Source organism: Acinonyx jubatus, chromosome A3 (assembly GCF_027475565.1).
Source record: "Acinonyx jubatus isolate Ajub_Pintada_27869175 chromosome A3, VMU_Ajub_asm_v1.0, whole genome shotgun sequence".
NCBI classification, from domain to species: Eukaryota; Metazoa; Chordata; class Mammalia; order Carnivora; family Felidae; genus Acinonyx; species Acinonyx jubatus.
The window spans coordinates 47,003,289-47,027,503 of NC_069388.1; positions in this window are offsets into that span (position 1 = coordinate 47,003,289).

Sequence of the window (24,215 nt, forward strand, 5' to 3'; positions counted from 1 at the left end):
GGGTTCTTAGCTTTCTCAAGCAGGGTTGACACTAAGATATTATTTTCAAGGCCCACCACTCAGTGTTCCTTCTTGACTTTCCTTCTCCTTGTGTGTCTTTTTGTAAAACATTAAATCCCACTGTCCAAAATACACTAGGGAATGCTTTTAAAGGAATAACACCCACACAAAGGTGGTGATTAGAACAAGCACAGAGGAGGGAATGGCAGGAAGAAGGCCATCTGGTCACACCTGTTTTCATTATCCTTTAAAGTGTCTCCATTTTGAGCAAAGTCTCTCAGATGTGAAGCATTCAACTTGAATATTCTTGCCTTATAAAGTAGGAAGGTCAGGGCAGAGACAAAGTGCATCCCTAAGGCTGCCAGGGAATCTGGACCAGGAGGACCAGGGACTGGAAACCACCAAACACCACTTCTCCTGGCTCCTGCAGTGACACTGGGCATGATGCTCATTTTTAGTATCAAGAGAATCATCGTGGGAGTGTGACAAACCACAGTGCCAAGCCCCAGCCTGGACAAAGTAAATCAGACTCACTGTGGGTGAGGCCTGGGCTGGGTGTCCTTGTTCTCTCTCTCTCTCTCTCCTCTCTCCTCTCTCTCTCTCTTTCTCTCTCTCTCTCTCTCTCTCTCTCTCTCTCACACACACACACACACACACACACACACACACACACACACACACACACACACTCACCCAGACCCCCCCCTACACACACACACAGCATTGAGAAACAAAAGGCCTGGAACAGTCCAAATACTCAATATACCCTCACTGAACAGACCTGTCACCTCTCTTTCATAGAATAACATATTGCAGCTCCAGTAGAAACCTCTTTCCTAGCAGCTAGCATTTGCCTGGATATGTGTGTGCACTGTTGTGCACAGGGCCCTTAAGCTGAGCCACAGGACATCTGAGCATCTATGATAACTGGGAGTTCAAAGAGTTTTCTCATACTTTGTCTCATTAATCCTCTTACTCACCAGCAAGGGAGGTTCTCCCAAGAGCACATGCTGAGGTGGGTAATGACAATCCTCTCTAAACTGGAAAGCTGCACCCAAGACCAACTTGGAGGAATGATGGAAGAGCCAGGAATAATGATGGAGGATCCAAGACTAATGAAGGGCATAAGAGTGATGATAGAGCCAGGTGTGATGATGCACCCAGGAATGATAATGGAACCAGGAGTGATTGATGTTAGAACCAGGAATAATTATGAAACCAGGGGCGATGGGAAAGCTATGAAGAACAGAGGGCCCAGAAATGATGATTGAGACTAGAAATGATAATGGGATCAGGGGTAATGCTGGGTCCATAGGTGATGGTGGATCCAGGGGTGATGGAGAAGGCAGAATTCTGACCTACATCTGAGGGTGGAAGAAGGGTGGCAGGCAGGTGAGCATCCATCCGGGTGGTTTATTATCCACTTCAACCTGATGATGCATAGGTCTATGGAGACTATCAGCGAAGGGCATCCATAGCCAGAACACTTCTCCCTGTCTGCGTCCAATCCCTCTGAGACTCTACTGTATTAATTCCATGCTTACACAACAACCTCCACACAGATGTCCATATCAGATTAGTTTGTAGTAGCCCCCATCTAACAGGAGCCCAAAAGTTCTTCCATTAGCTCAGGGTTAAATAAACTGTGGTCCATCAAACACCATGAATACAACTCAGTAACAACAAGGTAAGAACTAGGCACACATGTCAACCTCCAGGTAATAATGCTGAGTGACAAGAGCCAGTCCCAACAATCATACGCTGTATGGTTCCATGTATATAATAACTTTTGAAATGATAAAATTTTAGCAATGAGAGGCAGAATTTTGGTCACTGTTATAAAAGGACAAGGAGGTGTCCTTGTGTGACAGAAATTATCTGTGTCTCGACTGTATCATTGTTGGTATCCCAGGTGTGATAGTGTATTACATAGTTCTGCAAGATGCTACCATTGAGAAAACTGAGTAAAGGGAACATGGCATCTTTCTGTGTTTTTTCTTACAAACTGAATGTTACCACACAATGATCTCAAAATGAAAAGTTAAAAAAAAAAAGGAGAGGGTCTTGGACACATGTTTATTCACACATGCATATAACCTAGGTGGAAATTGCTCCATCACCTGTTAGCTGCAGAAAAGCCAGACCTATTCACGGAGGCCCACCAGCATCTACCTCTGTCTCAACCTCTGTCTCAGGCCAGAGTTAGTCCCAAGGAGTCCCAACGCTTTGTGGTCCTTTGGTAGGACCAAAACTAAGGGCCCTCAGAAGGGAGGATACCAGTCCAATGCATGGGAAGTGTGGGGAGCCATCAAACATGTCTGTGAGGTCCACTGAAGGACCAGTGAGTAACATCGCCTCCACTATTTGGAGAAGATACCTCAACTGTGAGCATAGCAGCCACACCTCTGCAGCTAGTATCTCTAAAATATAAATATAATATGTAATATAATATAAAATGTTAACATAATACCAGGGGTCACCAATGTTTCTCATAAAGGGCCAGATGATGAACATTTTTAGCTTTGCAGGCCATATGGACTCTTACAATTGCTTAGCTCTGTCTTTGTAGCTCAAAAGCAGTTTACAATATGTAAACAAATGGGCACGGCTGTGTTCCAATAAAACTTTATTTATGAAAACAAGCAGTGGGCAGGATTTGGTCCACAGGTCATGGTTTGTTGACCCCCACCATACTCACCTCATATCTATATGACATTTTTGCAGTTCACAGAGCATATCCAGCATCGGTGGGGCCTGGGTAACTCTTAACATGCTCAGGAGTGGACCTTTCTTACAGAAGAGAAACCTGGGACAGCAGAGGGGCAGACATAGGTTGGGGGCCAGGGAAAGGAAAATGAAGGCCATCTTGGACACCCCACACTGAGGGTATGTTCATTCATACTGATTCTGACTCAGGCTGATACTTGGATTGTGGATCAGGACAGGAAGACACCACTGGGGCAAGAAACACAGAACTTCTTACAGCTCTGGGCCTCGCCAGCTGTGGGAGCCCTCACCAGCTCTGCATCCCCTTATGTCTGAGCCATGATGTCTTTAAAAATCCCCAGAGGCCCTTCTCTTACCCCTCACTTCAATCCCACTCATCTCCCTCAGGATTGCTGAGTGGGGGCAGGGGGGGCACACTGAAAGTACCTTCCCTGAATTGCAAGATCCTTTATGTCATGAAAAAGTGAGCTTTCATCTCTAAAACAACAGGATTTTTTGTCTCCATCAGGAGATCCAGTGAAATTGATCATACATAGAGTCATGTCCTGCTGAAAACTCCACTTGTTGATATCCTACCTGATTTTCTGTCCAACCCATGACTATATCTGGATAGAAGGCCCCTGGAGAAACAAAGTGTAGAACTTACAATCCATCTTGGGTATTAAGTTCCTTATCTAAAGCAGACAAAGACCTTGGGAAATGACTCAAATGCCAGGAAGGAAGTTTAAAAAAAAAAGAGCTCATTTAAAGCAAGAACAAAAAATAATGAAAGGCGAGCTAAAATAACAAGGAAAACCTGTGACATCAGCACCATTTTTCCTACTCGAGATGCCAACCCCCACTCAGAGGAGCACTGGGTGAATTTTGCAACAGGCAAGATGCTTCCTGGGAAGGTAGAAGAGGTAACTTCCTTCGTGTACTTTCATCTCTTCTTCTTGAAGCATAACTTACCTATAGGAAAGAGCACATAGCATAACTTGACAGCCTGATGAGTTTTTAGCAGCTGGACTCACTCACCAAACCCACTCCCAGGTCAAGAAAAAAAGCATCCTCATGCCCTGGAACCCCTGGCACCCTCCCAACACTGTCATCCTCAAGGATGATCTCTCTTGACCCTGATAGCATGGATGTGCAGTTTGCTCAGTTCATCTGTGAAATCATGTGGGGGTGTGATCTTTTGCCTCTGGCTTCTTTCTCCCAGAGTCGTTTGTGTCATTCAACCACTTTGCATGTAGTCATGGATGGCACATCTTCATTTCCTTGTTAAGTGTCCCCCCTGGGGAAATATGCCACAAGTTTTAAATCTTTTCAGCTATTGATGAGATGTGGGTGGTTTCCATTTGTTGTACATGACTTAACAGAGGTGAGGGCCCCGCTACTCCAAATCCTCTTTCTGAACAGTCTGAAATGCATCACCGTAGGAACATGCTGGTCAGTACCCCTCTTTCTTACTGTGCTCTCCTTAGCAAGGGCACACTCTCTATGAAGGGGCCCCATGAAGTTACAAGCTCCCTGAGGAGCTCTCTGAGCTCCAGGGGTCCTTCCTTCTAAAAAGGTAGAAGACAAGTAAGTGTAACACCTTTTGGTTCTTTTCTCATTTTGTACTCAACCAGTCCTGCATCCACTTATGCCTGAGCCATATGATGTTTTTAAAACTTCTCAGAGGCCCTCTTCCTGCCCCTCACTTCAATCTCAGTCATGGGCAGCCTGAAGGCCTCGCTAAGCAATGGGATTTGAGATAAAATAGACAGTGTTGCTTTCCAGGAACTCACAGAGAGGTTAAGAAAATCAAGACAGAGCTTGATCAATATAATACGAGAAAATGTGATAAAGTCTGGGGAAGATGGGGAGGAGGAGTGTCAGGAAATTTTCTTAGATCTGAGCTAGGTTTTAAAGGATAATATAGTTTCATCCAGGGAAAAGGCTGTGTCTAGACACCGTCTCAGGACGAGAAACATTATCTACAGATTTGGAAGCAAGGCCCATCTTTGAAGTAAAATGGGGTGGAACCAGGTAAACAAAATTACATTCTTGTCACTCAGGTGCCTGACTAGGGCACTGCCAGTTCGGGTTGTGGGTGAAGAATAGAGTGGGGTCCCAAGCACAGACACCGAATCTCAGTCCCGAGAGTGGGGCTGGCCCTCTGATGTGCCTTGCCCAGCCTCCTGCTCAGGACACAGCTAGCCAGCTGCCCTGTGTCCACCAGGAATCCTTCACCCCTGGAGGCTGTTCCTGCCATTTTCTCTCCTTCCTGGAAGCTTCTCACCTACCCTGGGATCCAAGAAGTCTGTCTTCTCACTAGCAGAAAGGCTAAATCACATGGCAGGAATTCCAGAAGCAGTCCCCAGGTCAGGTCTGTGGAGAGAAACTCCATTTCCTGTGAGTTTTCTTTGACGTGGCTCTGAGTACAGAGTTCTGGAGGGGCCTTCCAGGGGGTCTGCCAGCATGGCTCCAATTTGGTGTGAGGGCCTCCTTCGGCCCCGCCAGCTCACGCTGGGCTCCTTCGGGGCCGCCTTCCATTGCAGCGTGGGTCCTGTTGGCAACTTGTGGCCATATGTTTCCCACAGACTTCCTGAAAAATTACCAAGTTTTAAAAATTGGATATGAACGTATGTATGTCATTTGAAATTCCAGCCGTATTTACAAGAATATAACGAAATTAGTTCCCTTCCTCCTCTAGACCTCCAGGCTTCCTCCAGAGATTCCCAATAGGGAGAGTTCCTAGTACTTCTTTCCATAGTTTTCCCTTCAAATAGAAACATATCCATAGATGTGCAGTCATGTTGTGCACACACTTTGCCACTTAGAAATATGTCTTAGAGATTGTCCCTTATCAGCTCCTATAGCTTTGGCACTTTTTCTCAAGTCTGTGTTCAATAATTTAATCATAGCAAGAAGCCTTTAACCAGACCCTGCAAACTGCTTTTTTTGGGCGGAAAAGTGGAGGGGGGTTATTTTCCAATTAAGATTTTGGTGGTGTTGTGTGTGTGCGTGTGTTTTTACTGAAATATAATACATATCTATAAAGTTAGCCTTTTGTGAGGTGTGTGTGCATGCATGTGCATTTTTTCTCAGTTAGCTATTTGCCTTTTGATTTCATTTATGGTATTTTTTTTTATTTCCAGACAATTTTGATTTTTACCTAATTAAATTTTTTACCTATGTCTTTTATGGCATCTGAATTTATATTTTCTGTGAACAGAGTTTTCTTATCCCACACCTATAAAAGAATGCTTGAATGTTTCCAGTTGTTTCAGTTTTGCTTTTTTTATTTTATTTAATGTTTTTTGTTACATCTGGAGTATAATTTGATTGATGGGGGAAGTTGGAGATTCAACTTAATGTTATTCCAGATAATTATCTACTTTCTTAATTTCAATTAATAAACCAAATCTTTCTGCTCTATTTATTCTGTTTTATTTTATTTTATTTTTAAGTTTATTTATTGATTTTGAGAAGGGAGAGAAAGAGAAAGAGAGAGAGAGAGAGAACAAGCAGGAGAGGGGCAGGGAGAGAGGGAGAGAGAGAGAATCCCAAGTAGGGATGCAGGGCTCAAACTCACAAACTGTGACATCATGACATGAGTCGAAATCAAGAGCTGGATGTTTAACCGACTGAGCCACCCAGAGCCCCATGCTATATGTATTTTATTTTAATTTTTTTAGTGTTTACTTATTTTTGAGAGAGAGCGCAAGTGGGGGAGGAGCAGAAGGAGAGGGAGACACAGAATCAGAAGCAGGCTCCAGTCTCTGAGCTGTCAGCACAGAACCTGACACAGGGCTCAAACTCACAGACCTTAAGGCCATGACCTGAGCCGAAGTGGGATGCTTAACTGACTGAGACACGCAGGTGCCCTTATTTTAAATGCCATTTTATTGTGAATGAAGTTCTGATATTATTCAGGTATACCCTGCAATCGGTTATCTCCACTGGCTTGTGTGTTTATGCATACACCAAACCACCATATCCCTTATACCTCTGTAGTTTGTAAAGCTTACGTCTGAATTTTATGTGCCTGAATCTCCTCTCGATCTGAATCTCCCTGGCTTTTCTCTCACTCTTCTATTTTTATAAGAACTCCCTATAGATTGAAACCAGCTTACCTAGTTGAAACCAAACTATCTTTATATTTTTATTTAGACAACCATAACCACATGGAGCAATTAGAGAAAAACTTCAAGTTGATAACATGGGGTTTTTAAATCCCAAAAGAGAGAATATCTTTCTATGTAGTCATACTGCTAATTTTCTTTTTCTCTTTGGTGTTTTAAGTTGTTGGAACAAGGAACATTTTTTATTCTTTGGTGTTTTAAAATCTTTTTTAAATTGCTAGCATAAATGGAATACTTTTCCCATTTTATTGTCTGACTTGTTTTGGTTTTTATAAAGTCATTGATTTTTGCAAATTAAATTCATAGCCAGACACTTGACTGACCTGCCCATTACTTAAAATAAAATTTCAGTTTTCTTTGTTCTTTCATATCTCATCTGCAAACATGATAAATCACCCCTCTCTTATATTTTTTAATTCGATATTTTTCCTGTGGTTAATTGCCCTAATACTTCAAGAATAAGTTCTATGGTGTAGCATTAGTTGATATCCTTGTTTGAGGCTTTTATGGAAATGTTGCTAGTGTTTTGCCACTAAGTATGCATTTTTATCATTAATTGTTTTATCATGTTGTGGAAGCTAATGTCTATTCCTTTTCAGTTGATTTTTAATATCGGAAATATGTTGAATTTCACCAAATGCCTCATTGACCTCTATGGAAATGATTGTCTTTTCTCCCTTGACTTGGTAGGAGATGCTGGTGGAGCCCCCGCTCCTGAGCCTCCCACTAGAGACCTGAATCCAAGCTGGGTGCACTCATCTGCTCACTCGCTGCTGGGAGAGTGGGCTGCTAAGGGCTCACAGTTGCTGCCTCTGTGAGAATTGCCCTCAGACCGCAGGGGCCCTTTTGCCAGAGATCCCTTGGAAGCGGGGACAGCCCACAGTCTCACAGGACTGGAACTGGTTACAGAAAGCCAGTACCCTGGCCTCCAGCTGGAGCAGAAGATGCTCCAGAGCCCCCTGCAGATCAGACCAAAACTGGAGTCCTGAGAAAACTCCTATTCACCCTGTACCTCCCCACCTGCTCCTGCCCCTTACAGCTTTACCCTGATAGCTCCCCTGATACAGCAGCTGCAGGAGAGTCCCCACCTCAGGCTCGGCCTCCAGGAACTGATTGAGTCAGACATAAAGTTATACAAATAGTAATTGATTTCCTAACTTGTCCTATGTTTGCATTTTGAGGAGGATCCCTACATGGTGGGGTTCTTGTTTCTTAACATATTCCTGGGTTGTATTTGCTAGTATTTCACTTATGATGTTTCCATCAATTATCATAAAAATATTAGTTTATTGTTTGTGTGTGTGTGTGTGTGTTCTCTCAGGATTTGGTATCATATGTGCTGAATAAAAGTAATCATGTGTCATTATCTTTTTATTGACCTAGAAAATTTAAAATGTCATTGGAATTATCCATTATTTAAATTGGAGGATTTCATCACATTTCATAAAGATTATCTGGACCTTGGTGGGGGGATCAGACCTTCAGGAACACTCTCAGTTGTTTCATGGTAAGTTGTCTTTTTAAACATTCTCTCTCTCTCTCTCTCTCTCTCTCTCTCCCCCTCTCTTTTTTGAGGTCAGAAATTGTTTTTCTAGATAAGGAAAAATACAGGTACTGAATATATCTCCAGAATAACATCCATTCTATTTTGTTTTCATGGTTTGAAACAAAATGTACTTTCAAAATTACTTCATTTTCATCTGGTTTGGTGTGTGTGTGTGTGTGTGTGTGTGTGTGTGTGTGTGTGTGTTAGTTCTTCATCTCATTTCTACTTTCGTGCTTTGGGCTTCCCTTTTTATTCCCTTGTTATAAAAATAGTTTTGTTGAGGTTTTTGTTTTTTTGTTTTTTGTTTTTTGTTTTTTTTTGGTGTGTAAAAACTGCAGATAATATCTTAAAATGAAGAACAAAGTAAAGGTCAAAAACGAAAGAAAGAAAAAGTAAATTCTCCCCAAATTCCATCACTCTGAGATGACACTATTAATAATTTGATGGCCTCCCCTTCAAAATATGTTTAGGTATCCATATGTATAGACATATGCAGTCAACATAAGAAGGATAATCCCCATGCTATTTTAATTGTAGCCACCATCTTTTACACAGATTATATTATTTTACGGTGTTGGAGGTCAGAAGTCAAAAATGGAGCTTATGAGGCTAAAATCTAGTAGTGAGCAGAGCTGTGTCTCCTAGAGACTCCTGGGATAACCATCTCCTGGCCCCCTCTGTCTTCCCAGCCAACATTAGAGGGTTTGGTGTTTCTCACGCTACATCATTTTGATCCTCCTACCTCCTTCTCTCACTTACAAGGAACTTTTTTATTACATTGGACCATCCAGGTAATCCAAAATATCTCCCCATCTCAAGATCAGCTGATCAGCAATCCTAGCTCCATCTGCTATCTTAGTCTCTGCTTGCCACGTAGCGTAAGATACTCATGGGTTGTGGGGGTTAAAATGCAGATCTCTTTGGTTTTGTTGATCACAACTCCTAAATATTATTTCCCACATACTACTCCCACACCCCTAGGATTTGGTCCCATGACATTTGCTGAGTTGTATTTGGCAGAAGAACCTTTGGAGAAGTGGACTGGAGAGAGAGACCCCATCAAGAGGAAGTGACCTCCCTGGGTGTGAGCTTTGCACACAAAGAGGCAAACCCTCTCTTTTGGGCTCACATCTCCATCAGCCCCCTCATATTAAGTCATTGCTGTTGACCTCTGAACAGCACAGGGGTTAGGAGGCACTGACACCCTGCATAGTTGAAAAATCCACCTATAACTTTTGACCCTCCAAAACATAACTAATAATAACCTACTGTTGACTGGAAGCCTTACTGATAACATAAACAATTGATTAATACACATTTTATATGTATTATCATATACTATATTTTTATAATAAAGTCATCTAGAGCAAATAAAATGTTATTAAGAAAATCATAAGGTCGAGAAAATATATTTTCAGTACTGTACTGTTTTTATTTAAAAAAAAAAATCCTTTCATGAGTGTGCCCGTGCAGTTCAAATCCATGTTATTCAAAGGTCAACTGTATTGTCCTCACATTCACAATTTAGGAACTGAGGATCAGAGAGGTTCAGGGCCAGCCAATGATAGAATCTGAAATTGGAGCTCACATGCCCCGTGTTCCCTCAGCACACTGGAAATACCCCAGTGATCTAACTCAGGAAGATGTTGCAGGAAAGTGCTCCTCCCCTTGCTCATCAAGCCTCCAGAAGGTCTCTAAATATTACAGAGGGCAGGGAAGTTGTTCCACTTACAGACCAAAAGACTCTCTGAGGGTTAAGGGTGTTTTCTGTTACCAAAAGGGGATTTTCCTCAGCTGGCTGGATCTCTGTTACAACACAATGGAGTAGCAGATGCTGCCAGTGCCCCTTGAGCCCCCAACTTTCCCTCACCTCAGGCCATCCTGACATCCAACTGCATGCACCTGCATCTCTGTGCTCAGGGTAGGCTGGAAGTGCCAAGATATCAAGCAGTGATAACCTCAGCTCGCTTGATCCTCCAGCAGGAAAGTTCTGAGGTGTGTGCACCAGCCCACTCCCAGGTTCCCCAGCAGGTTGACACTCCAGCTCCCATAACCATCACCTGCTGATAACAGCCCTTTCTGCTGCTTCCTTTCTCTGGCAAATGAAGATACTCAAGACCTTTCAGGGACCTGCACATTGGCCCCATGCCTAGGGAAAGATAAGTCAAGGAGATGTGTCTGGCACTGCAACCCTCCACTCCCAGCAGGCGATGGTCCACCAGGGACAAACTCTTTCCAGAACATTACCTCTCTGCACCAATGGAGACTCCACCTCCTACTTTTTTAAAGCTACCAATGTTTGTAGCTTAAATGCCAGACATTGTGCTAAAAATGTCACAGACCTCATTATATCCTTTTAATATGAATAATGAAAGGAGGGATTATTCCCAGAGTTTAGAGACGTGAGAAAAGAAACTCCTAGAACCTGAGCACTGGAAATTGTAGAAAAACCCCAGATCATACAGGAATGATGGCACCCATATCTCGGAGGCACACTGCCTCAATGAAATGTTCTCTTATTATTCACAAGGTTGACTTCCTCAGCCAAGTTCAGTAATGAGCATTCTGGGAGAAGCCTATCCCCTGACTCATTTCTGAGAATTAAGGCTAATAAGGAAAGGTACTACCACACTTATACCTCTATTCCCCTGGCCCCACAAATTAGGGATCAGTACTTTTGCTGTCTGTCTCCCCCAAAATCAAAGAGTCTATAGAAAAAGGCTGCATCCACCCAGCACCTGTGACCCCTGCCTCTAGACCACACTCTGGATACCTCACATGTGCAGTGCTGAATGGGCTTTTTCCTGGTTGTCTTGTGTTCCTGTGGAATAAACAGCCCTTGTTGTGTGCACTCTGACCTCAAAGCATGGCCTCAACTATTTGTGGGATGTTTGTGGGGGGGTCTGCACATGTGGGCAGGCTGGGTGATCATGCATGTGCACACAAAACCCTTTGAAGTGCAGGAAAACTGGGTGGAAGGAGCAGGGAAGTGGCCATGGCCCAAGAGCTCAGAGGAGCTTTGCCCCAGCTGCCATGTTCCATCAGGAATGTGGAGGAGTCCAAGAGCCCTAACTTCAGACTTCCAGGGCTTCCAGGTCATTAGGAAGGTATATTTATCAAGATAGCAAGATAAGTTGTGTTTTATTTCACAGTTTGTTGGTTTGACTCAGGAATTTTAAATATTTAAATCTCTAGTAAACAGGCTTCTCATTGTGCTCTTGCTTCTTGCCCTAACATCTTAGGGGCAGACTGGGACAGGGAACTGTGGGGGTGCCAATAATAGGTACAGAGAGCACAGAGCAGCATCCAGGGCATTCAGAAGCCCCAGTGTCCCACTGGCCAACCTTGGCGCAGGCTGGCTCACCCTGCCCGCCTTGGCAATGCTTATCCACTGGTTCATGTGCCCAGCTCTGCAAGTCGTGTGGCTTGTGAACACCCCCGTGACTTGAAGTCTTTCTGAGACAGCATTTCTTTGTGAGTAAGAAGACTGGTACCCTGCAGGATGAGAAGAAAACTTTCCTGGGCAAATCAGCTGAAGCTGATTTTGATGCCTGGAAATCATAACATATACCATCGCAACACCAAACTAAACAATGAAGCTTTACAGGCTGCTTCCAAAGGAATGACCAGACTGAGTCTGGCAAACCCTTACACCCCGACAGAGGTTCTTGGAGGGAATCAGTCTTCAATTTGGCCCATCTGTTGTGTGATGCTGGCCCTTCTTCATTGGATGGCTTAGTCTGGCTTTGTTGTTCCCTTTTTTATGACTTTGCCAGAAATTTTCTCTGATGGTGGAATTCAGCCTCTAATCTTAGCAGAAAGTAATATGTTTTCATCTGCTTATGGCAGGTCTTTCCTTATGTGTGAGTGAAATCTAGCAGGTGACAGTTGACACATATCTCCCCAATATGTTTCAAGAGTAAACAAGTTTTACTTCACATGAGTTGACTTCCTAAAGGAAAACTTGATTATATAAGCATTCTACCAGGTCAACCTAAGGTCACATCATTTTGATTGAACTGAAGTTTAAAAAATATCAACAAAAAGAATCACATTTATTTCATAGCCTCTTGCCTAACATTTTAGGCATGCTCACACTGGGGATTCTTATGTCACAGGTTCTCAAATATTAGCATGCATCAGAATGACTGGGTGGGTCCTGTGAGAAGCAGATGCCTGGCCTCCACCCCAGACCTACAAGAGCTGACTTTTAGGGGCCAGAGCGGGGATGCCTGCTCTTCTATTTAGTGCGTTAGGTGATTCTGATGGAAGTGGATCATGAACCATGCCAGGGAAATGCACAGAGACAACACCACCCACAGTACTTATGTGACATCCAGAGGGAGGTGGTGGGGGTAAGTTTTGAGGAGAAGAATATGTTTTTGAAGTAAGGTGAAAGGAAGAAGTTTGTGCCAGATAACAAAGATTCATCATTTAAAAAGTATGCATGGAATGAAGCACATCAAGAATGTTTAAGTATCTAAGTTCATAATGATACTAAACACAATCTTAAAACCCAAATTATTAGACATTTCTGGCCAGATGCTACAGTGACCCCATAGACACCTCCCCCTGGAGCCAGGCCTTCAGTCTCCTAACCCAGGGAAATGGGTTCTGCCAACACTCTGCGTGAGCTGGGAGACGGGTCCTACCCCAGCTGAGCCCCTGATGAGACTGCAGCCCTGGCCAACCCTTGACTGCAGCCTGGTGAGACCCTGAGCAGAGAACATGCTGCTCAGACACATTTTGAGTCTGGACCCACAGAAACTAGGAGATAATGAAAGCATGTTGCTATAAGCTGCTAAATTTCTGGTCATTTGTTACCTGGCAGTAGAAACCAATACTTCTACCTTTGGAGAATTCTAGAGAAATACCTCTTTGAAAAAGAAAGGAAAGGAAAGGAAAGGAAAGGAAAGGAAAGGAAAGGAAAGGAAAGGAAAGGAAAGGAAGGAAAGGAAGGGAAGGGAAGGGAAAGAAAGGAAAGGAAAGGAAAGGAAAGGAAAGGAAAGGAAAGGAAAGGAAAGGTGAAGGAAAATAAGAGGACAGAACAAAGCATTTGTTCTGCCTATCCTAGAGGAGTTGTACCTTAGAGCAACACAAAAGTGAATGAAGCCAATTTTTTCTTTATGAAAATATTCCAGCTAATAAATTAGATCATAGTAATATAATTAAAATAATATTTTCCTGTGCCTGCATCAAGTAATGGAAATCATCATCAATGACTGCTAACAGAGCAAAAAGAGAGACAATTGGGCAATTTGTGCCTCCTGAGAGAAGCACTCTACACCTCTCATGATATGGCTTTGCAAATCATCAACGAACCCATTCCTGAAGCTGACCACGCTTCTAGATCTAACCATGAGTATGCAGACAACACACAAGGTAAGATGACACAGTACTAATATTATGGAGATGCAATCAGCAAAATCCAGACTATAGAAAAACCTACAAGACAAATAACTAGCTTCTTTAACTAGTGGGGGGAGAGAAAGAAAGAGAGAGAGAGGGGGGGAGAGAGAGAACATGGGAACCTATAGATTAAAAGAGGCTTAAGAGATGTATCAGCCAATTGTTATTTTGCACTTTATTTAGGTCCTGCTTCAAACAAGTTGTAGACAGCAGTTATAGGAAAATTAAGGTAATAGGGACCCTAATTGGATATTTGATTATGGTTATCCCTTTTAAAGGTATATTATTGCTATTAGATGATATATTTTTGAAAGAGTCTTTATATGTTAGAGATATTTTCTGAAATATTTGCAGGTGAGCTGTTGCCCTGTCTGGGATTTGATGCTGAACAATTGGCTGTGGGAACGGGTGGGATGCAGATGAGACAGGATTGGCCATACATCAAAGGTGGGTGATGGTCATGTGAAGGCCATTGTGTTATTGATTATTATTTCATTATTACCTTCTATATGTGATTGAAAGTGTCCAAAATCAAAAGTTAAAATTTCAACGAAAAAATTGGCAAAAGCACAGCCCTTTAAGACTAGAATTTAAGGGACGAATCGTTTCTTCCCACGAAAACTTTCTCCTACATGTCAACATAGAAAATGAATGGAGAAATCAGATTTGCTTTGAAGAAACAAACTGATGTGACTGACTGCACCGGAACACATCTATTACATGGAATAAGGAGAGGCTGAATAAAGGTTGTAGTGTGGAATTATGTAATGACAGCGAAATATTTCTCTCTCTTCCCAGATTGCTGGGAACTCTTCAGTTTCCTCTTTATTTAACTGTTCTGACTTTGATAATGGCTTGTCAGATAGCAGAAGTCTCTGCAGAATCTCACTTCAGCATGAAGGGCACTTTTGTTGAAATAACAAGGTGTTTGGGAAATGTTATGTTTGCTTTGTTTTAGAAGGGGAGTGCTGATTTAAGTGCTCAATTACTTGTCAGCTCCCAGTGGGCAGGAACTACCAGATGCCTGGATGCCCAAAGAGACAGGCAGCTGGAAGGTGGAGCCAGGACCCAGGGTGGAGGGGGAAGGCAGAGAAAGAATGCAGAATGAGGATTTTTGTGCTGATTTGGCTCCAGAGCCAGCAAGAGATCGAGGCCATCCCAGCCAGCATGTGGCTTGCATCAAGCGTATCCACAGGACATTGTTTTTTAATGTTTATTCATTTATTTTGAGAGAAAGAGAGAGAGAGGGAGAGAGAGAGAGAAAGAGAGCATGAGCAGGGGAGAGGGGCAGAGAGAGAGGAATACAGAGAATGCCAAGCAGGCTCCAAGCTGTCAGCACAGAGCCCCACTTGGGGCTCTAACTCACAAACTGTCATATCATGACCTGAGCCTAAATCAAGAATCAGATGCTCAACCGACAGAACCACCCAGGTGCCCCTATGTGGGACAATTAATTATTGACACCTTGCCCCTCCAGCTTTCTGATCAAAGAATAACTGTTAACTCTGATATTACCCAGGCCTGCTGGGGTACACCCTGGATTCCCTTGAGGTGTGCTGTACCTGGTTGCACCCCTGGGCTCACTCACTTCAGCACCCTTTCACACCCTTTGAAGCCAGGTAAGGCCAACTCAGACAGGCTGAGGCAGCGCCATTGAGGGAAGCCAGGGCTTCAGTTCAGGGCAACTAAAAGACCCATCATGACTACTCTGATCATTTCTTTTTTATGTCTTTTTAGCTTCATAACAACCATGGAAAGGGAACCTTAGGATCATCCCATTAACAGATGGGGAGACTGGGGTATATAGAAACCAAGTGCCTGTACCAAGGTCATGACCGAGGGAGGCTTTGAACTCCAGGTGCTTTGGCTCTTACATCACCTGGGCCATGACTCCCAGAGCAGGAAGCCCAGGAGCATAGGATGGGGAGCCAGAGCTGGGGACAAGCCAAAGGGTCACCACGCTTGTGGAGATGGATCTGTAAGTATCTTGGCCTGACCCTGCCCTCAGAGACACCCAGCAAGTTCTCTGGAGGTAAGAAATTTCAGAGAAACCTCAGAGGAGCTTCTCTGCAGAAAATTGTTAGGAAATGCTTGGCCCCTAAGTGTCCATCACTGTGCTGCATACTATAAGGCACAGCAATGACCTGGGAACATCTTTATGGAAGGGTCCTGGTAAATTATAAGCTACATCCTTTCTGGGGGAAGGAGCCCCCACTTGTAGCATTTTCCTCTGTCCATGATATAAATACTTCTACTGTGGCTGGTTTCCATCTGCCAAAGGACATCACTGAACATGGAGCAGAGAATGTATGCAAGAACACACCATCATAGAGTGTTTCCACCATACCGATACTGAATAACCTCAAGAGCACAGATTGTCTTAAAAATCATCAGGAAGTCATAAGTTTTTAACATTTGTTACCTTTGTTTCAGTATAATTTATTTACTTACATTTATATCATTTATTTTTAATAATGGTTGTATTTAAGAACCACCTTGCCCAATTCCCCCAAAGGTTACAATTTGCTCTCACAAGCAAGTGGGATCTGGGGCAGACTCCAGCTCCCTGTGAATGAGGCACATGGCTCTGCAAATCTAGTTGGGAAGACAAGGGGTGACACAGAGGACCTTTAAGGGCTGAGCCTGTTTGGTGCTGAGCTGCCAGGGTAGACGCATGTTAAGTGTGTAATGATCAATCAAATGTCAGTGAGAGGCGACCTTTAGTTCAGCCCCTGCAGATCAGAGTGGGGAAGTGCAGCTGCCATTGAGCTAATGGGCTCCAGCTCAAGCCTAATATGGAAGTGCAGGGTGTTCTGCTGGTACAAAGAAAGGGATTTCAGGAAACTTGTCAAATTGCTCATTCAATTCAAGGGCCAGGAAATTGTGTGGGCCTTGCCTGTCAGTGATTGTTTATAGCACACACAATACATGTCTTTCAGCTTGTCTGCGGGGGCCAGCTTGACCTTGCGGGGCACCCTAAGTGTTCTGCTTGCAGACCACCTAAGCAATCAAACAGAGGCTGTGGCGCCAGGTGGTGACAGGGCTCCTCAGATACACTGGAAACCACACATGTCCTGTGGCTTTGGAACCTCGACATTCTTTCAGGAGTGAAAGCGGCTGTGTGAGCCAGGGGGCTATGTGGCTCAGTGTGAGTGCTTTGGCCCATGCTGGCCTCTGGGGACCTGTGTGGCCCTAAATCATAGGGCGTTCACTCTGCAAATTTGTCTTCTCATCAGACATCACTTGTTAAGAATCTACTTTCTAAAAGATTACTAGATTCGGAAGCAGAAATGCTGGGTTATCACAAAGCTGGTGGCAATTTTAAAACTTTGGAGAGGCTCACTTTTACTCAGAGTCTGTCTTCAATGATACCCATGTAAGATGTTAGTTAGATCTAACTTCATATGCTATGAGAGTAAGTAGCAAAGTGTGAACAAGTTTTAAACTCTCTTGTAATAACAGGGAAGGAGGGGGTGCCTGGGTGGCTCAGTTGGTTGTGTGTCCAACTTCAGGGCAGGTCATGATCTCACTCACAGTCCATGAGTTCGAGCCCTGTGTCGGGCTCTGTGCTGACAGTTCAGAGCCTGGAGCCTGCTTCAGATTCTGTGTCTCCCTCTTTCTCTGCTCCTCCCCCACTCATTCTCTCTCTCTCTCTCTCTCTGTCTCTCTCTCTCTCTCAAAACTAAATAAACACAAAAAAAAAGAGAGAGAGGGAAGGAGGTGGTGCAGGCCTTCAGTGCACAGAACTGGCTGCAGATGGACAGTCAAAGAAGGCCAAGGGGCTATGGGGGACTGTCATGGTAGTTGGAGTCCAGAATTTAGAGGGACTGTTCCAAATCTCTGGAGAATGGACATCCCCCACCTCTCCTGGATGTTACTAGAATGTGGGCTCCCTGCCCTATAGCCAGTCAGTGAAGTTCCTCATTTTTTTTTAAGTTTATTTATTTATTTTGAGAGAGAGAGCAAGTGAGCAAAGGAGGGGCAGAGAGAGGAATGAGAATCCCAAGCAGGCTGTGAGAGCAGAGCCCGATGTGGGACTCAAAACCATGAACCATGAGATCATGACCTGAGTCGAGATCGAGTCAGATGTTTAACCAATCGAGCCACCCAGACACCCCAAAGCTCCCCGAATTACTATAAATCCACAACTACACACATCTATTAATATTTTGTAGCTCCTGTATATTATCTGTGACTTACATTGTTAAATTCTCTTCCAGGTGTAAAGCCAGGCTTCTGGGGAATTTTGTATAACTCTTTCATTTCTGGGGCATTGTGAAAAAAAATTGGGTCAAAAGAGGGCAAAAAGGAGCTGTGGGCTTTATCACATGACCTTCAGGAATTCCTGCCTGCCAGCCACTCGTGCACCCACTGGAAACCTGCCTCACTAGGATGGACAGTGTCACAGATGCTGGCCACACCAGGCGGTCCCCGGGATCTGTTGGAGGGCAGGTTTGGAAAGGCCAGAACAGGCCCTAGCTGGTCCTCACACTTGAGAGTGTATGACAGAATTGGGCTTTTGTTTGTACACTCTGCAGTTATAATTTTAAAAACACTGCCTTTCCTGTACCCTCACCCCTTAGCATTCCACCCGAGGAACACCCAGCATCTTTTGGAAAACCCAGGAGATGTCAACACCAATGGTGTCACACAGCAGGGAGTATACAGTGACTGTGGTATTTTCTAACTAAAAAACAAGGCAAAAACAAAACTTTACTGAGTCTTCATATTGAATTGACATTAGTGCATAACTGTAATTTATAAACAAATATACATGAATGGGGTGATACAGGTAAAAAAAATGGTCTGGATGGATTTTATTCAGAAATGCTCCAAGAGCATAGGTGCAGACATACATTTAGGTGCATGACTAAAGTCTACCATGAAAATGTCCATGTGAAGCCTTTTGTGAACGATCATTTATTTTCATGCTCCATCTGGAAGGAAACTAGAAGTCATTTGCTCTGACCCCTCATTTCACAAAAGGAAAAAAATCACATCCAAAAAGATTAAGTGACTTGACCAATCTGAAACATTTGGTTAGCGGCAGAAGCCAAACTAGAATCTAAGGCATGTGTATGTGTGCATATGTGTGCATATGCATGCATGTGCATGTGTGAGCAGATATGTGCACATGCTTAAAATCATTTATACTTTTCCACAGATATCACTTTTAAGGCAATCTGTCCTAAGGGAATAATATGAATTATAAATGAGTGTTTTGTGTTTGTTAATATCATGGAACCATTATTTAAATTAAAAAATAAGGTGTTGTATTAATCCAACAATAATATTCTGGTTAAGTAAACTATAATGTAACCACATGATGATGTATCATGCATAAATTAAATTATGTTCACAGAAGTTTATGCACATAGAGGGAAATGTTTATCTTTTAACATTCAAGGTTTAAACCTCTCTGCAGAGGGAACTCAGCATGTTTGAAACTGCACAGAAATCCACCCATCTGCCAGCAGTGACCCCCTCAGGGTGGCAACATATGGATGACATTTTTGTCTCAAATACTTCTCTGTCTTTTCCAACTTCTATAATAAGTATTAGAGTCCATTTTTTTAACTGGAAAGAAAATGAGAATTTATAACTGGAGACTTGCACTGCAGCCTCCTGACCCAGAGCAGTTTGGGGCGATAACTGCCTGCATTCCAGCTTCTTGTCAGCACTGAGGGCGCTCCTGGGGGGCACTGAGGCAGAAAGAGGGCCACCCTCCTGACCTGGACTTCTTGCTTAGAAAGTCCCCAGTGTTTGTTCTGCCTCTAGCACATGCTTGGCATCCAAGGATGGTTCTGGAGTTCAAAGCCCCATTTTTCTGCAGTTGAAAATGTCATTTTCCTGACTTCCTCTGGTGGGGTCTCCCTGCCACACCTCAATGACCACAGTGGCCATGGTCACAGGTCCTTAGGCAAACATCTACCCATGTCTCAGGAGCAAACGGGGCTGCCTGAGACATCTGACCTTCAATTCCTCTTTGTTTATTTCCCTAAAGAATCTTGAGATTTCACAAGTCTCATGAGGCTCACTGTGACCTCTGATGGGCTTTGAAAGCACAGCTCTCTGGAAAAGGGAGGAGGAAACAGGGTTGACTCAGGCAGTCCCCACCCTCCCTTGGCCTCAGGCACTCAGGGGAAACTGAATTTTCTCCCCCAACACACACATGATTTTTCCCTGTAGGACACATGAGTTTGACATATGGTAGAAACCGGCCAGTTCAGACTCCATGGCCACCTGCTGAGTAAAGACTGCAAATTTCCTGAGGTCTGGGTGGGCCATGGGAAGCTGAGTTAAGCCGCAGTCTCTGCTCTTCACATACATTACTTGGAGGAACTTTTGCTCAGGGAAGGCGATGGGCCCGAGTCATTTATTACTCATCACGGTATGTTGCATGGTGGGCTCAGGCCAGTTGCTGAAAGGCAAGCCAGAATGCTCTTCTCTGCTAAACCAATGGCGCTGCCCAAGACACAGGTCTCTGCAGTAATAAACCAGCCTTCACAGCACAGACCATGGGAGGAAAACAGAAAAGGAGTTAATTTAAGTGCCAGGGAGGTTATTTGAGACAACATTGACCCAAGCTACTCTGAAATACTCTGGGAAAATATGTCTGCTGTGTTTTGCGGAAAACATACCCTGGCTAGCAGTGGACAACTCTGGACATACAGTCCTTTATGTGTTCTCCTAGTGTTTCCGGAAACACTGATAAGCTTCCACAATGCACCACAAGCACCACACTGTGCCGGGTGTTTTACCAGGTAATTGGGCTCCAGTTAGATTCCAAGTGGAAGGGGAGGTAGGTATGCAGGGTGTAAGATGGGAAGGTGTGGCAATGGCAGTGCTCGGCAGGTTCAGTGCAGCACAAACCATGAACTCCATGGTGAGAGAGGCCACACGGGTGCTGTTCCAGGAGACTGGGAACTGGGCTGGATTTGAAAGTTAACTTGGAGTGTTCTACTTCACATCCAGGCTGTCAATTCTCAAGGCACCCCACAGAGTAGGAGCAGATACCCATACCTCTTGCAACATATGTTACCGGAACCTTACAAGAGCCTCAGTCACTCTAGAACCTGCATCATGTATGGTCCTGCACTTGACGTATGTTTGTTTCCAGGCACAGGCATGATATGGCCCCCACCACCTCTCTGACCTCATTGTCCACTCCTTCCTAATCCACTGGCTTCCTGGATTTTCTTAAAATACATCAAGCACATGTCACCTCAGGGCCTTTGCACCTGCTATTTCCTCTGCCTAGGATGTTTTTTCTCCAGGTATCCTCATAGCTAATGCCTTCAGCTCCTGCAGGTATTTACACCTGTTGAGAGGGGCCTTCACTCCACACACTTTGGAGAAGAGCCTTGTGACCCTGCACTCCCACTCCCAGCCCCCTGCTGTGTCTTCTTCCATAGTACTTATGATGTCAGGTTGCAAGGTCAGGGGCTTGCCTGGAGTGTTTCTGGCTCAACCTGAGTACCTAGAGCAGTAGCCGGTGCATGCAACACCTGGTAAACACACTAAACAAATAAACATCTAGGTCATCCTGCTCAGTGCTCATCCCCAGCTTTTTCTGATGTCCCGGACACACAGTAGGAGTTTGATAAGTGTTGGCTGATGGACTGCCCACCTTCATCTCACGGTTCTGCAAAAAATATGAATAATTCCAGTTAATGTAGACAGAAAATGATCTCTATTAAATTATTCTTACCAGCTGGTGTCTGGAATGTCACAGCTGTTTTGAGGACTTGAAGACCTGGCTTTGTAGATCCCTAGAAAAGAAGGACTGGCATCCACGCCATAAGCCAGGCTATCGGAGCAGCTCAGAGAACAGCCAGAACTAAGACTACTGTGTCATATATTCATTGAGAGAGCAAAGAACCACTTCAATGACTTCAGAAAAACTGTCTGCATGTCACAGCCTTCGGAGGGCTTTAATTTTTTGAAAATCCAGAATAGTTGTAGTTGGACATCTCACAGAGTACCCCTCTCCCCTCCTGCTTCAACCTCCCTCCACCACTTTTGTCCTAGTGAAATCAGATTAAGGGCAAGCATGAAGAAGAGGTGGCATGCCCGGGGTTCAGGGTAGGGCTTCAGGCTGTGTGCAGAAGCCGGGTGGTTCCCTGTGTACACAGGCAGGTTGGGCACCAGGGGACAGAATGGCATCTGCCGAGCACAGAATCGGTGCTAGGTGCCACACACCACTTACATCTGTGGTGGCATTGCATCCTTACAACCAACAGGGGAGTGAGCTTTATTATCACGTTTTGAATCCTTATGTGACAAATGAAAAAAGTAGGGCTTGCGCTGTGAAAGAGACCTCCTTATCCACCATCACATTCTCAGTAAGCAGCAGAGATGAAGTATGAACCCAGCTTCTTCCAGTTCCAAACCAGTGTCCTTCTCTCCCCTCTGCTATTCCAGAAACTCTTCTGGAAGCCACTTACTACCTCTTGCCTTTGAGCAAATGTCCTGAGGTCTATACCTTCTCTCTGGTTCCTGGATCAAGGAAACACCCATGTCTCCTGGTCCAGAGTGCTGGAAACCAATGGAAGGGGGCTGCCTTTTGGGGTGCTGCTCCCCATCTTTCCCACCTAGAAAGAGCACCACCTTCCATGTTCCTCCAGTGAGGACCCTTCCTTGGTGCTGGCTGATTGCTCCCATATGGGCACTGGCAAAGTCCTTCAGTCTTTGAACCAAGAGCACTACTTCTTCTTCCTCTCCTCCTCCTCTTCCTCCTCCTCTTCCTTCTTCTTCTTCTTCTTCTTCTTCTTCTTCTTCTTCTTCTTCTTCTTCCTCCTCTTCTTCATCTGAAGGGCCAGTCTCTTTTTGAGCCACTAAAATGTGGCTCAATATTTGGGCTATAGGAGCCCATATTATTTGGCCTATGGGAGCCCATATTTCCCACCATGTACTTAAATAAGTGTTTCTGCCATCACCGTAGGCATTAACCCTCATGTGACTATGAAGCCAAAATATTTACAAGTCAGTTACAAGGAAGACTTCAAAGCCAAGATGGTTCAATTTAACATTGACCTAGTATGACAGAGGAACTGTCACTTGCTAATATTAAACCTCAACTTGCAGCATGCCCACGGAGAACTTATGAAGTAGGCTCTCATGAATCTGGGGATGGGTGCCCCTCTCCCCTGCTTGAATCACCGGGAGCCTCCATCTGCCAGTATGTGGCTGCAGCCACATGTGGCCCTCGCTTGGCAATGAAGCATCATGCGACCATCATGAAGGACTGCCTCTGGTTTCTCTGACACAAGGACAGCAGTCCTGTGTGAGCCCCACAAAGGAAATGCAGCTCCAAGGGGTCCTGGCAGCTCTAGGTTGCACTGCAGCCTCCCAACCAAGTAGACTTGACTTCTATTTCTACTTCTCTGTTTTTACTAAACACCGGACTGAGGCGGAAGCATTCCTATGGAAAACTGACCCTCCTCCAGCAGGTACCTCTGAACCAAGACTGAAGTCTGTGAGATGTTAATCTAGACTTTTATATTTCTCAGTATTTTTGAAGTTTTAACCTCTAGCTTTCCCCCACTTTTCTGTTTTGTCACTTTGGGAGCATTATATTTAATACAAGGGGTGGAAATCAAACCAGAAACATCAATTTACCTCTGCTAATTTTCAAACAAAAATAAAAGGGCATCCAAATTGAATAATTCTTCTCTAATAAGTTGATTATTTATAGCAGTCTTTCAAAGAAAACTCAGTTTTCTTTGAAAAATGGCTGTCTTTGCTGTTGTATAAGAGCAATTTCTACAGTCATTTCTCCGAAGTTTTTTTTTCTCAGAATAAATCTCAAAAACCTAAACTGAGTGAAAAAAGGTTCTTTTGAGTTTCCTGAGTTGGTTATCTTAGCTATGAGATAATTTTTATTTGGGCCACAGCATTCCTGGGTATCCACGTAAGCCCCACAGCTTTAAATACAGGAGAGACATATTCCATGAAGCACTCCTGGGTTTCTTTGACTTCTGATTATACTCGAAGGTAACTGTATCTTTTACAGTCAAGCATAGTCAAGCAAGTCACCCAAGGTAACACAGGAAATGGATAGCTTGGATCAGGATCTAGCTCTGGGCTCCTGACTCCAGTGTAACGCTTTTGCCTGGGCTAATTGAGAGGCTGGAGTTAACAGAAGCAAGGAGCTTCTTGCACAAGTGGCTGTCATCATTTCCCAAATCTTGCCATGCTGCTGGGTCACTGGGGTATGCACAGGAGAGGTGGGCTGATGATTCAGTGCACACCTCACACCTTGTGGCCAGCTCCACACTCTGGTGCCAGTGACACCTACTTTCTCTGGCATTGTAAGTCTTCAGCAACTTTCTCTATTGGTGAACATGTGTATTCCATGGAAATGGTTTTTCTGGAGTTGCAAAACAATGTTGGCTCCATGGCTCAATGATCTGCTTCAA